A 14,688-nucleotide genomic window follows, 5' to 3' on the forward strand; every position below is an offset into this window, starting at 1 on the left:
ACTCATATATCTTCTTTGATATGAACTCTTAAGGATTTTAAAGTAGGAAACTTCAGCTGCTCTGTAACTAAAAAGGAAATTTCAAAATTTTTCTAGTTCTTCAAAATCCAGGTTGAGGCATTTCATAAGAACTTTGTAAATGCCAGTGAACTATGTTACCCATGCCTTTTCTGTTTTATTTAGAGAAAAATGAAGTATCCAAAACCTATACTTTCTGGACTGAAGTACAACTGTTCTCCCTATTGTCCATCAAACACTCACAGAGCTCCATACCCTTGGTTTGTTGTCAATTAGAACACTGGATAGCAGATTCCATGTTTAAAGTTTGATCACCCGTAGACCTTTACGTTTCCTTCATTCTGTTTTGTGGTCTCCAACTGTCCCATAATTCAGGCAAGTTATTTGGCAGATGTGTCAAGAGAGAGCGCTAAACATTTTCGATGTTTCAGCTGAGTAGTGTCACCACTGCCAGAAGAAATAAATGGAGTATGTGTCTACTGATGGGTCAGTGAATAACTTTTGCTTCACTTATAAGGCTGATACAGCCTGCACATATTTATTGATATATCACATTTTGCCATTCAAAAATTATTTGAGGCAGTTATACTAAACTTACAGATTTAATACACTCTAATATACGGCAAAGATTAATTAACTTTTCCTTCTTCCCACTAATAGAAAAAATTATTAAAAGAACTATTGCAATTATATATAAAACTTAATTGTAGACTTCCCGTGAGCTAAGGTAAAAGATGAAACTCACAATGTTGCAAGGGCTTCAGTGTATAACAAAAGTTAGAATGAATTTAATTAATGTTTCTTTAACTGGTACCATCAACTCATCAATAGTTTGAAAAAACTGTAGGCAGAAAGACGTAATACATATGAAAATATATTCATAAATAAAATGGCATTCCTTTATTTTTTATGCAAATTTAAAAATCTCATCCCATAAAGCTATTCTTAAGGATATCTTGCTGAGGCACACAAGCTCTTCTTGGGTAGAGTATCTACTTTTATGTATATATATAATATATATATATATTATAGTATCTACTTTTAGGTAGATATATATATAATCTACTCGTAAGAGTGATCTTTTAGTCTACCACTGAAAACTTTTTACAAAAGCTGTAGAGATTTCAGAGGTCATAGACAATTTAGTTAACTGCCCATTTGGAATACAACATGCTTTGAAAAGTTTTTTTTATGGTGCCTAATTCTTTATGGTGTCCTTTGAATGCTTCACTTGTCTCTGATATCACTTCAAAAATAGCATAGATTGCTATAATAAATGATTATTTGTGCTTGTATATATATGTATAAAATATATACATATATATATATATTTCATAAAACTACCTGACACCTTGACTTTATATATATGGAATATTTTATATAGGATATTAGAATAGCTTTGTTGTCATTTAAAATATCACCTACTTCAAAAATATGATGCATTCCTAATTATAAACTTGGAACAAATGATAATTTTAATAAAAATAAAATTGGATATAATAATAAAAGTGCCTGTGATATGCCACTTATATATATTTATCAATTTCACCTTCACAAAATGCTATGCAATATTACTGTTTCTGATTTATTTTTATTTTTCATTTATTTTAAATTTTTTCTAAATAGGTGAGAAAATCTGAAGCTCAGAATGATTCAATAAGTTATTCAAGGTCACATAACTAGTGGATCTAGAATTTGAATCCAAGTATGTATGATTCTAAGACTCATGTTCTTCCCACTATGCTTTCCTGTCTCTCACTATTCTTCCAGGGTAGTGGGAGGGAAACAATGCAACCATTCCTTCACACTTGACTACTTGACCTGCAGTGCAAATTTGCTGGCACTCATACACTTTTCCAACCTGTGAATGCATTTGATTTGAATCTGTAAGCTGATAATTTGGCTCTAACTTTGTCAACTCTTTCTGAATTTGTTATGAAAAGAAACATGCATTCTGTACCTGCTAGATGAAAAGAGCTGCTGTCACCATGGAAGTATGATTTTTAAAACTTTCTGAAGTGGAAACTTCAAAGATGCTTTAGTTTTCACTGAAAATTTTATTTTGCCCTAGATTGTTATTCCCAACTCAACAGGCAAGTAAGGAAGCCTACAGGCAACTTCACAAACAGTAGATTCTCCCCAGACCCTCCCCTATAATAAGTGGGCTAAAACCACCTACCACCTGAGAGCTGGACCAGACACTATGGTGATGACATTCTTAAGATGTGTGGCACCTCTTCTCAGAAAGCCTTTCTCTGTAACTAGATGGAGTTCTGACGTCCAATGATGTCTTGCCTAATTCTTATTCTTTGATATCTACTCTATGGTCACGTAATGTACTATGCTGTATTTCTTTTATAACATGTAGATATCTTAATTTTATGCGAAGTTGCTAAAGCTTAGCCCACGTCAACTATGGGAGCCTTAAGTGGGCATCAAAGAATTAGTGCATAAGTTATTCTGCATTTGTTGTCCCATTTGAAGTCACAATGGGTGACTCACAGATCCCTTAGTGGCCCATTTACTCTAGACTCTACACTCAAAAGTTTTCAAAACTGCACCCAAAGTCAATTCAGCAATGAAATAAAACCCTACAGATTTTATTGAGTTGTGATAAAATGCCACAAGTTAATTTTATTGTATTTCATTATAGAGATTTAGTCTAACTGCAAATCATACTTGAACTAATGTATTAGGAATAAAAGGTTTGATATTTCACAAAGAACTTTGTTAATAGTTATTAACACTTTTTTCTCATTAGGCTATTGCATATTATTATAAAATAATTGATTATGCAGTCATCCTTTTAGTCTTGGCATTTCTAAATATTTTCAATTATCTCTAGAAATAACGTCCGCATCTACTTTTCTCAGCCATGGATTCCAGGCAAGATCCCAATTATCTCTTAATGGTCATTCTTATAAAAAAATATATAAATACTTAATCTGACAGCTAACTTGAAGAATATTATCTACCGTCCCAAGTAGATTTGGAATATAAAAATACCATTAAATATTTCTGTTTCTACTTAGTCTATATTATATTTCCATGTAGCTTAATAACAGTCACCCTTTCCTGGAGTGCAGACTTTGTTCTTTGTAAGTATTATGACTGAAGTGCTGGAAACATAAACCAGCATTCTCACTGGGTTGCTTTTGCTCAATTGTGACATTATTCTAAGATTTGCCAAAGAAAAAGTTTAGTAACTCCAGGAAAATTGAGAAAGATTGTCTGGTTCCCAGCTATCTAGGGTAAATCTCAGGATGTCTGTGAGACTGCATCTGTATCAAACCATTTTTCTGCCTGGACACTCAACTTCTAGCCAGACTGTGTTCCTGATAGGAACAAGAGACCCAATTATCCTGTATGTCCATATGGCTACATTTGGGATTGGTTCCTGCCTCCTGTGCATTTGTTCATCCTATAAGAAAGGTTTGAGAAAGTTCCGTTTGGAGACTGGGATATCATTTGGATGGTAACATAACTCTTACCTCCACCTACATTGGTCACCCTATACTGGCATCTTCATCTCTTCATCACCAACACAACACAATGTTTTCAATTTTTATGCACTCAGCGAACTGTGTGTTGTGTAAATGGGGAAGGTTATCTTGAGCAGAGGAGGAATCCAGTCATTATGTTCAATCTTTCATTTAAAAGCATTTCTTGCGTACTTTCTACGGGACAGGCTCTACACCAGGCACAGGGCATACTGTAGGGGATAAAACAAATATGATGATGTCCCTCATGTTGCTTAGAGTGACCAACAATTAATGGCTTTCCCAAAAGGGCCCCGAAGAGTCCTGTCAAAATTAGGAGTCCCCCTTTGATTTCCAAGGCCAACCAGAAACAGTCATCCTTACTTTCAGTGTGGCTGTGGATTGCCCTCTCCCCATTGCTCAGACTGAAACGTAATCCAGACGTGGTTTGGGTCCCTTGTTGACGTTACTAAAATACACAGATAGATCACATAAAAGTAATCCTTGCTGGTGAGACATTGCTCGTAAGGGCTAGGACTCTGAGGCAATAGTCTCTAGCATGGTGGGGCAGGCTACTCGGGGCTCTTGTTTTCCAAAAGTTCTTGCCTTTTCTGACTCACAAGGGTTTTTTTCTTCCCAAACTGGTTTTCCAGCTTACTCTTTCCTAACCTATTGTTATATTTTTCAGTGATGGAGAATTGGGATTAAACAAGGTAGGTAGCTGAGAAAGGAAAAAGAAATGGCATCCTAAGAGAGAAAAAAAAATTGCTATGAACGGTGGTAAATAGTAATTTGAAAAGTCTAACTAGTCGCCAATAATCAATTCACCATGTTTTTGTGTCTGTTCTATTCACAATGACTTGAGAAAATTCTAATTGAAAGTATCTAAGGTAGCTATGTATGGTGATAGATGTTAACTAGACTTACTGTGGTAATCATTTCTCAATATATATAAATATTGAATCATTATGTTGTACAGCTGAAACATCTAAATTAAAAACCTTGCTCTTCAAAAGAAACAATTAATAAAAGGAAAAGTCAAGACATACACTTGGATAAAATATTTGTAAATCACATGTCAGATAAGGGACTTGTATCTAGAATGTAAAAGAACTCTTACAACTCAATGATAAGAAGAAAAACAATTAAAAATTGTCGAAATATTTTAATAGCCATTTCACCAAAGAATATACGTGAAAGGCTAATTACCACCCGAGAAAATGCTTAATATCATTAGTCACTGGAGAAATGCACATTAAAACCACAGTCAGATACCACTTTACACCCACTAGAATGGCTGCATCCCACTTGTTGGTGAGAATGTGGAGAAATTAGAAACTTCACACTCCCTCGGGTGGGAATGCAAAATGGTATAACCACTTTGGAAAACACTTTGGCAGCTTCATAAACGTTAAACATGTTCTTACCGTACACTCCAGCAATTCCCCTCCTAGTTGTTTACCTGAGAAGAATGAGAACACAGGTCAACCCAAAGGCATGTGCATGGATATTCCTAACAACGTCATTTATTTAAAGCTGCTGAAACCTGAAAGCAAGCTTGATACCTATCAACTAGTAAATGAGTACGCAGAATGTGGTATAGTGATATAATGAAATACTATTTACTATTAAAGGGGAATGGACTACTGATACATGGAACAATGTGGATGAACCTCAAAAACTTTCTGCTGAGTGAAAGAAACCAGACGGAAAAGAAACCATATTCTATTCATATGGTATGAAATTTCTAGAAAAGGTAAATTTATAAAGACACAGCAGATCAGCAGTTGACTGGGGCTGGTAGTGGGTACAGGACTGACTACAAATGGGCAGGAGGGAACCCTTTGGGGTGGTGGAAATGTTCTAAAATTGTGTTATGATGGTGGTTGCACATTATATAAATTTAATAAAAATCACCAACTGTTATACACATAATTGATGAACTTCATGGTGCATAAATTATACTTAATAAAGATATTAAATTAAAAGTATGTGGAAGGCTGGTCTCTACTAACATAACTATTTTATCATACTCTTAAGAATAAACAAACGTTAAGCCTCTTAGGAATTTAGTGTTTATAGAAAAGGATGAGTGATTTACTGCTACCTGGAAAAATTATTTCAAAGTCTAAGGTTGTCATTGTTTCCTAACAGATGGCAAGTGAGCCTCAGTGGACTATTTTCACATAAACTAAATCTAAGGAACATTGTCCTTGCCTTGGTTTCTCTGTAAATTCACATAGTAAATCCAGCAACTTATGAAATTAATGAGTTTTCCTTCTCTTCTTAGTATCCTGGACCAAGAATTATTTGTATCTGTCAAGAACCGTTATTGAAGTGTTCTTTGCAAATTACCTGCACATCGATTGCTGAAAAATCTTGAATAAAGACTAGAAAGGACCAAGCAACATAAATTCATTTTAGAAATGAAATGAAATAAGGTAAAATCTTAATAAAGATTAAACACAGAGATAACTTTTTTCTCCTTAGTTTCTGCATTCTCTTTTTGACTCATTCCAATGGAGGAGCTATCAAAGCAGATGCAAAGAAGGGAAGGAGAGAGGTGGAGGGAGGGGAGAGATTTTGGATAATGTTCAATACAAGGAATGCAACTTATTTTAAGATCCTTCATTATTGATTTCTTGATGTGCTGCTTTACTTAGTTGTCTTAATTCAGTAAAACAAACTACATCCATTTTCAAATATCAGGCAATTGTTTTGTCAAACCCATCATCAAATGATCCTTTCTCTGTCTTTTATTTGGTTTTAACTAGCCATGGTCTATTGAAATTCAGTTCAACTCAGTGTTAGTGGAGATTAAAAGAGCGTTTGAGAGGAGAAGGCACCATATGTTATTCTATGTTTAATGTATATCCTGCTCTGGTTAAGAAAAAAGTATCCTAGCACCAGGAGGGCTTTTGCCAGCACAGAATCCATAAAAAGAGAAATGACATAGCTTTCTTATGAAAATGTTTCAGTTTTGAGATACAACCTGATGGAAAAGATAGGGATGGATTGAACTAAGGGAACTTCAGTCCCAAAGTCTATGGCTAAAAGTTCATAGTAGGGAATGTTCACAATTGAGAGCTATGTTCTAAATTAGCAGCACCATTCAGAGCAATATACAGGACTTTGCCACAGATTCAGTTCCCTGGAAGAAACTAGGTATTGCTTCAGTGGGAAGGTGTATAAGCTGAGGTTGACAGCTAAGATATGTACGTCTCGGATAAACTTATTGAGTAGTTAAATCCAGTCTCTGTTAATAATGATTTGATCATTTAAATTCCATATTTCTTCAGAGCCTTCTTAGACTCCTTAAATGAGTTCCCTATATTCTAATTTCTCAGGTAGCTAAAAAACACAGAATGTGAACTTAGAGTTTTCCCAGTTTCAAAGACTTATCTGTGCCTCCCCTCTCCATTTTTTTTTCTAAATCAGTAATTGACTTTTATTCTCTTAACGTATGAGGAATTATATTAAGCATAAAATTTGAGAAAAACTTTGCCTAGTATTCATGATTTAAACTAATCTGTTCTGGAGGTTTTCCTACTGCATTCTTCTATTTGCTTCTTGTAAATCAGCCTGCAGAAAGAACATACAACATATTTACTTGCACATTAAAAACTTCAAAGTTACAATTGGGGCAGTCCATGTTTACAGAAGCAATTTGAAATACAGTTAAGAAAACGTTTTCATTCCTGCCCAAACTGCTGCGTAACACTCAATATCAGATTCAAACGTGACTTCCAGGCTTAGAAATCAGTGTCTGCCAGTTCACAATGGAAGGAGAAGGGAGGACTCAGGAAGCATGAACACAACTTCAGGAAATTTATGTTTTAGGAAAATATTGTCCCATTTATTTATTTATTATTATTTTTATTTTTTTTGCGGGACGCGGGCCTCTCACTGCTGTGGCCTCTCCCGCTGCGGAGCACAGGCTCCGGACGCGCAGGCTCAGCGGCCATGGCTCACGGGCCCAGCCGCTCCGCGGCACGTGGGATCTTCCCGGACCGGGGCACGAACCCGCGTCCCCTGCATCGGCAGGCGGACTCTCAACCACTGCGCCACCAGGGAAGCCCTGTTCCTTTTATTTTAAAAAAAACAGGATATTGTGGTTTATGAGGTGAAGATGCAATAATTGTAATCAAAGTATAGAATTTGTACTGGAATTACATTTTTAAAGCTGGCTTCTGAACAATAAACATATTCTCACAGGAAACACAGAAGGGAAAATTCTGAAAATTTCAAAGTTGAATTTTACTCCTCAGCAGTTGGGAAGGCATTCAGTGAAAGGGAAAGGCAACAGAATATAGGAGAGCATACAGGTTTTCTAAGCTTTCTCTTCGGCTTCTAAAACATTAACCGTTATAGATCTGGCTGAGGCTATGCTGGGTGTTCTCCTTAAACGTTTTATTACTTTCTCTAAGCTGACAGCAAAATACTTTGGCAGTTCATTCAATGTTCAACTCTCATGGTCTTAAGTCTGAGGGAAGTTGGTAATTGCTTTGCCAATATCAAAGACAGAAATGGCATTTTTTAAAGTCTGGGTTGTATTCTTTCTTGTTTGTTATGTATTTTTCCCAAAGGTAGACTTTTTAAGAATTATTGGAGTTGTATTTTGTAATTTTGCCAGGAATGTATTTGTGAACATAAATTGAAAGAGATGGGATGATAGGACATTGTTTGTATTTCAGGAGAGAATAAAATGACAGTATATGATGTCTGTTTTCTTCGGGGTACAAGCTTCACCTAGCGAAAAATGTTTAAATATGTTTTGCAATCTATCATCCTCACCCTCCTAGAGTTGCTTATATCCCAGTGACATTTTAAACTCATAACTTCACAAAGGATACTGTCTTCTTGGATGTGAAGCAGGCAGATGTTGTTAATGAAAAGGAATTAGAATAAAATGATGGGAGAGGCAGGCATTAGAATTGAAAGGAAGGTGTTTTATTTAGGTGTTGTATCTAGTCAGGATGGACTCGATTATGCTTCAGGAATTAAAAAAACCACCCCCAAATTTTAGCGCAACAGAAGTTTGTTTCTCATACACAGTTACCCATCTAATGTGGGCCAGCAGGAAGTTCCACTCATCTTGGTCACTCGAAGACCTAGAATGACAAAGGCTTCATCCTGACACAACTCCACTAATCTCACCGAAAGTGAGGTCTGGCTGCTCACCAGTTTGAAAGCAAACACCCCCCATCACAATCAGCGGGCAAGGCTTCTTAAAGGGGAGTTTCATAGGCGGAGGGACAGAGCTGCATGCAGTCAGCTCCGACAGTCATCTTGCAATTGGTCATGCGGTGGTCTGATCCGTGTCATCTTGATTGTTTTAAGTACAGTTAATCTTTAGTTCCAGGGTCGATTTTTTTCCCATTTCTTTGAGGCCAGTTCTCAGAATTGTGGCAGCTGATGTCATGGCTACAGTCTGGTCATTATGTTAACTTTTTCCACCTGGTGAGCGTTTCAGTATCTGTAAGACAGCTCACAGGATATGGCTCAGAATATTATCTATAGCCTTTGAGGAGGAACGAAGGGTCCTTGACTTTGCTTAATGACTAAACTATTATTATTCTGTCCTGTGTGACTGCCTTCCTTTACTTCTGCATCTTTTTCACTTCTCTGATTAAACTGATTCTTTGGCTAAAGTTTTTCTACAGGCAAAAGGCAGGCAGAGGACATGGGGAGTGGGGTTCTGTCCTAGGAAGACCCCATGGGGTCCTGCTCCGTTTTACTACCATGGTGGGATGAGGGATGTAGCAAACCTCAACCTGGCTCTTAAAAAATAAAAAAATTTTAAAAAAAGAGTAATTCCTAAAACTTGAAAAAAAAAAAAAGTGGGCTTGGATTTCATTGGCCAAAGCAAGTTGCTTGGCCAAGTCCAACTTCACAGACAATAGAGAAGCACAGTTCTACCCAGTGCTTCAAGAGAGAGCCAGAAATATGTGATAAAGAGCACCGATGGATTAAACAGTATATAAATGATATTTGAGGAATGATTTGTTGGAGACCTAACTGATCACATCTTAGAGAGACAATCAGTTTTACTCCCAAAGATTTATTTCAGTTTCTTCAGTTAGTCTGTTTATTGGAAAAAGAAACTCTATTATGAACTGCAAAGTCCTCTGTGGTATATACCATTTCCATTTAGTCTTATCGTCAGGAGTTTCTTTGATTTTGAATTTAAGAGAAGAAACTGATTCGCAATGAGATGGGTCTTGCCCGAAATAATAACTTCATAAAATTCTCTGAAGTAGCCCTGAGGCACATAGTTTAGTAGGCGTAAGAAGGCTCTCGAGCATTTTTCCTCGCACAGATAACTCTTATGAACTATAAACTAACTATTCTCATTTATGTTAGGAGTGGTGACTTGTGGCCAGGTCTTGGTCCTGAAAACTAAATTACAACTAAGATAACAATTATACTCTGCTGGTTGTATCTGTTTGTTAAATATCACATCATATCCCAATTATGGGCCATTGAACACTGCCTATAAGGTGTTATTGCTCCACAGTCACACACCCAACTTGAGCTCCAAAATATGGTCACAACAGGTCAAGGTGGTGATGGTACGAATATTTTAACACTTAACTAACGTTACCATATTTTTCACTCCAATTGTTAGAATACTTGGTTATAAAAAAATGCTTTCTGTGCCACTTCTATGCATAAGACATAGCCTACAAAATATAATTTGGATGCTAAGAAGACAGTAGGTCCTCGACAGAGATTTGGAAATGAATGTAAGAAGAGTTAATCTTCTGAAATATTTTCTTTACTCAAATAATGCAGTATTTGAAAATATGTGATGATCTCTGAAAGTACATGACCGACGCGTGTTATGACATCAATCTGTAAGCATTCCTTGCAAAGTAAAATGCAATTAATACATCTTTTTGCTAATAGGTCAGTATTCGAAAAATATCTGAGGCCAATTTTTTCCATACCCTCTCTCAGTACTGCCATATCATTGAGATAGAACATCCCAATTGACCACTGGTTACGTTAATGTAGGAAGTACTTTTTAAAAACTTACAGAAATTGAAAAGAAAGAAAATCTGAAATAAGTTTTTTTGTTTTAAATCAGAGTTTTAAAAAAGTCTAGTCATGAATGAATAGAACATCATTTAGTGATGTGTGATGGCAGGGTAATTCAATGTTTTTATAGTAAAGTTTTTTTAAAATCAAAAAGCCCCATATATTGAACCAGAAACTGAACAGGAAACACATTTTCTTTTGATTTGAGGTCAAAGGCGTCCTGAGGCTGAGATTTTAAACTCCCCAATAGGTTTTTGGTTTTACAGTGGTTGGCAAAGTTGTTTGCATACACCCACTGAACTAATGGTGGGATGTTTTACTTGAAAAATAGAGAAAAATAAACATATTAGAAAGTATAAATCACTCATAGCCTTTTAAAATTTATGTAGGCTCTGAAGTGAAAGTCCCCTTGTCTTCTTTAATCCCAATCTTTTTTTCTCTGTGCTTATGCAAACACAGGCACATAAGTATATATCTTTTAAAAATGGGAAGGGCATGCTATACACATTTGAAAATTTCTTTTTAAATGTGCTATATCATGTACACCTTCTAGCTCCATACACCTAAAGTTATATTGTTGAGATAACCGGTACTTAGTATATCACTGTACAGATGTGCCCTAACTTACTTACTTGTTCTCTAATTGATGGACATTTTTGTGATTTCTACTTTTATACGATGACAAATAAAGCTGAAGTAAGTATCTTTTTAAATACTGTGAATATTTTTAAATACTCTGAATATTTTAAAATGTCAATTATAAGAATCAAGATAACTATAAGAAAATGTATTAATTACAAGAATTATGGGACCAATAAGAAGAAAATAGAGTGGGACAAGAGGTGGATAAGAAGAAATCTCTGTTGGTTAACAAGAATCTGGAGAAGTCATTGCATATTGCCTCTCTATGGGGTAATTTTCAGAATATTTTATATATGATTTTATTAAGGTATAGGGTAATACATCCTAGCATCTGACCTTTGACCCTTTAAGGGCCTAAATGCGTGTCCTCGTACAAGTTTCAGTGGGCACTTTCAAGTATCACATGGCTTGGGAATGGATATAACAGTGAGAGATGCTAATTAGGTGGACGATACTAACAGCAGACAGTCAGGGGTACTAGTTCTCAATGTAAGATTTCTGTTTGGTTTTAAACCCAATAAAGAAAAATGTGTAGTGTCCAAATGTTCCTTGAGAAAATGTAAACTTTAAATTTTAATGTCCAACATGAAAACTCAGATGATTTGCACTTTACTATTGATTAACCAAGGTTTATCTTGAAGAGACTCAGTCTATTTACATGGCATGATTGTTTTCCATGAGGGTTTTTTTCCCCAGTAATTTGCAAAGCAAAACAAAACAAAAGGCACAAAACTCAAAACAAAACTTTACTGCAGAATGGAGATAACTCTTCATAAATTTAGATGAATTTCATGATCAAATCTGAAAAAGATTGGAGGTTATTTTAAAAAATGTTGTGTGGACTTAGGCTTTGCCAAAATTCACATTTCCTTTTAAACAGGCTCTGGAACATTTTAAATCTACCTCAAGCTCACCTAATGTTATTCAGAGTGACTGTGATGTGTGTGGTACCTCTGACTTTTCAATTGATTGTTTAGTTTTACATGTTTCTTCTACTGTTCATTTTTTTGTTTAGATCAGATTTCAGGTGGTTGTGATATTTCCCAAAATACTTAGCGACTTTACATTGGGAAAATGAGAGAGACTGGTTTATTTTTAGTCTGCTTTCAAGGTCATAGTTGAATCCCTTGTATATTATCCTCATGTAGAAACCATAGGGTATAGAAAGAATTTATTAGCTTCTTAGCCATCAGCTTCATAGACAAGGAATTCTACAAAAGGTTAACTTCAGAATATTTAATTTTAGTTCATGGAAATATATGCATTTTATTAATCTTTTAATTTTTATAATTTTGGTTTTAATTTTGTGGTTAGAGAATACCATTAAGCGAATCCATAGCCTATTTATAGACTTTTAGCAGCTCTACATTCTAGTTATATTTTTGTTTCTTCTGGAGGGAATACAAGTCCATAGGGCCCCATCTGATATAAGGTCTCCTAATTTAGGAGCATAAAAAAACTAATGCAAATAGTCATAATAAGTAATGTTGGCCAGTATTCACAGCCTTTCAATTTAATAGTGCAGACATGTTAATAAAATTCAAAGTTCTAAGTTACCACAAATCATGTGATTTAATGATTATGCATTACAGACTTATACTTGAAATTCTATCCCTGTTTCAAAGATTTCTCTGGATTTCTCTGGAGAATATTTCATAGCCATCTTGCACAAAATAATTGCAATTGTCCGTCTTTAGATTGACCGTATGCCCTCCTGTTTGCCACTGTTTATTTTTTAACCTAGTCTATCTCATTTATTCTTCTTACCTGTGCGGCCCTTGTAAGTCTTCTGAGTCTGTGATTCACATCTTAAATAATCCTATTTTGTTTCATATAATATCGTCCAAGGAAAACTGTCTGCTAATTAACTTAATGCTATAGTATTTCCAGTCAGTTTCAAGTGGGCATTATAGTTAAAGTTATTAGTTTAGGCCACCCCATGTCTGAAGTCCCTTACGTTTGGGGAATGCCCCACCCTGTGATCTTTGTGGAAGGGAGAAATTGAAAAAGTCAGATACTAATTAATTGTCCAAGAACCCCTCGCAGCTGAGGTTCAAGCACATGAAGTAAGTTTCCTTAGTCAGTCCGCCTGTCTCAGAGACTTTCTGGCCATGGCAGCTGTCATGGTGCCCTGAGTCCTGGGACAGAAGCAGTGAAGTTAGGTTTGGGCTCCAGTGGCCAGTGCTCATGGTATTGGTGGGACATGCCGCAGCATTTAATGCTTAGCAGTGGCAACAGCAGTAGTTAGTTCTACAGCATGATTTTAGACCTTGTTCCTGGAGTGGGAGTACAGATCAGCTCTCCAACTTCCCCGATGAAACTGTAAGCTACTCAATAGCCATTAACAAATTTTTTTTTCTGTTTAAATCAGCTAGAAACTTGACTAACTGCTCTCAGCTTTTATAAAACATGTGGAGTTACCTTTACTACAGGGGGTCAGCCAACTTTTCTGTAAAGAGCCCAATGGTAAATATTTTTGGTTTTACAGGCTATATGACTTCTATAACAGCTATTCAACTCTGCCATTGCAGTGGGAAAGCAGTTTACAATAATAAACAAACGAGCGTGGTTATGTTCTAATAAAATTTTATTTATGAAGACGGGCAGTGGACTGGGTTTGGTCTGCAGGTTGTAGTTTGTCCATGCTGGCTCTGCTACTTAATGCCAGAGCTTGGAGGGGATGGGACTCGTTGAATCTGTTGGTTGAAACCATGCCATCCAATGCATCCATCCCTGTCTTTTCCTTATTCAACATTTTCTAACTCTCACAACTTTCTGAGTTCTAATACCTTTCTGAGACTTAGTTTCACTTTGACACTATTAACTGCACATAGCCTGCTCTTAAGTCTCAAAATAAGTGTTTAGCTGATGAATTTATAAAAATCAATTTATCTTCTATAATAGAAACACAATTTTTAAAATCCTTCTTAAATTGTAATTCATCTTTGTATAGTGAAATATAAATGCCAATACATTCTTAGTCAAAAAGGCTGTTTTGAATTTGCTTCGGGTGAGATTCTTTACTTTGGATATCGCAGACTCTGTTTTAATTTGGAAAGAAGGCAAATTAGGATAACCCTGTCGGAAGTTCTCTTCTGGTGCTCTTTCATATATGTCAGTATCCTTGTCCACCTACCTTAAGTAAAAACATTTAAATGAGTAACAACTAAATCAACAAGAGAAGTTCTCTATTATTGTCAGGAGACACTTCTCCATGAATCTCTCACACTTCTACACGTCTTACAAGCACTCTGGCGAACCGTACATGACTGCATTTGTTCTCAGTCATGTTTTCAAGGATGTCTACATAGCAAACAGCCTTGGAACACTGAGAAAAGGGCAGGTTTATTTACTGTTCACTATATTATAATAAAGAAAATGTGTCCCTCAAGGCAAAGGTCAGATACGCTTACTGCCCATTATAAAAGATCTGGGCTTCCTAAGCTCACGGTTCCCCTCCTGTAATGCGACCTACAGTATGCACTGGTATCACCTGGCCTTCTTTGAT

This window comes from Neophocaena asiaeorientalis, unplaced genomic scaffold, assembly GCF_003031525.2.
Source record: "Neophocaena asiaeorientalis asiaeorientalis breed wild unplaced genomic scaffold, Neophocaena_asiaeorientalis_V1.1 scaffold299, whole genome shotgun sequence".
Lineage (NCBI taxonomy): Eukaryota > Metazoa > Chordata > Mammalia > Artiodactyla > Phocoenidae > Neophocaena > Neophocaena asiaeorientalis.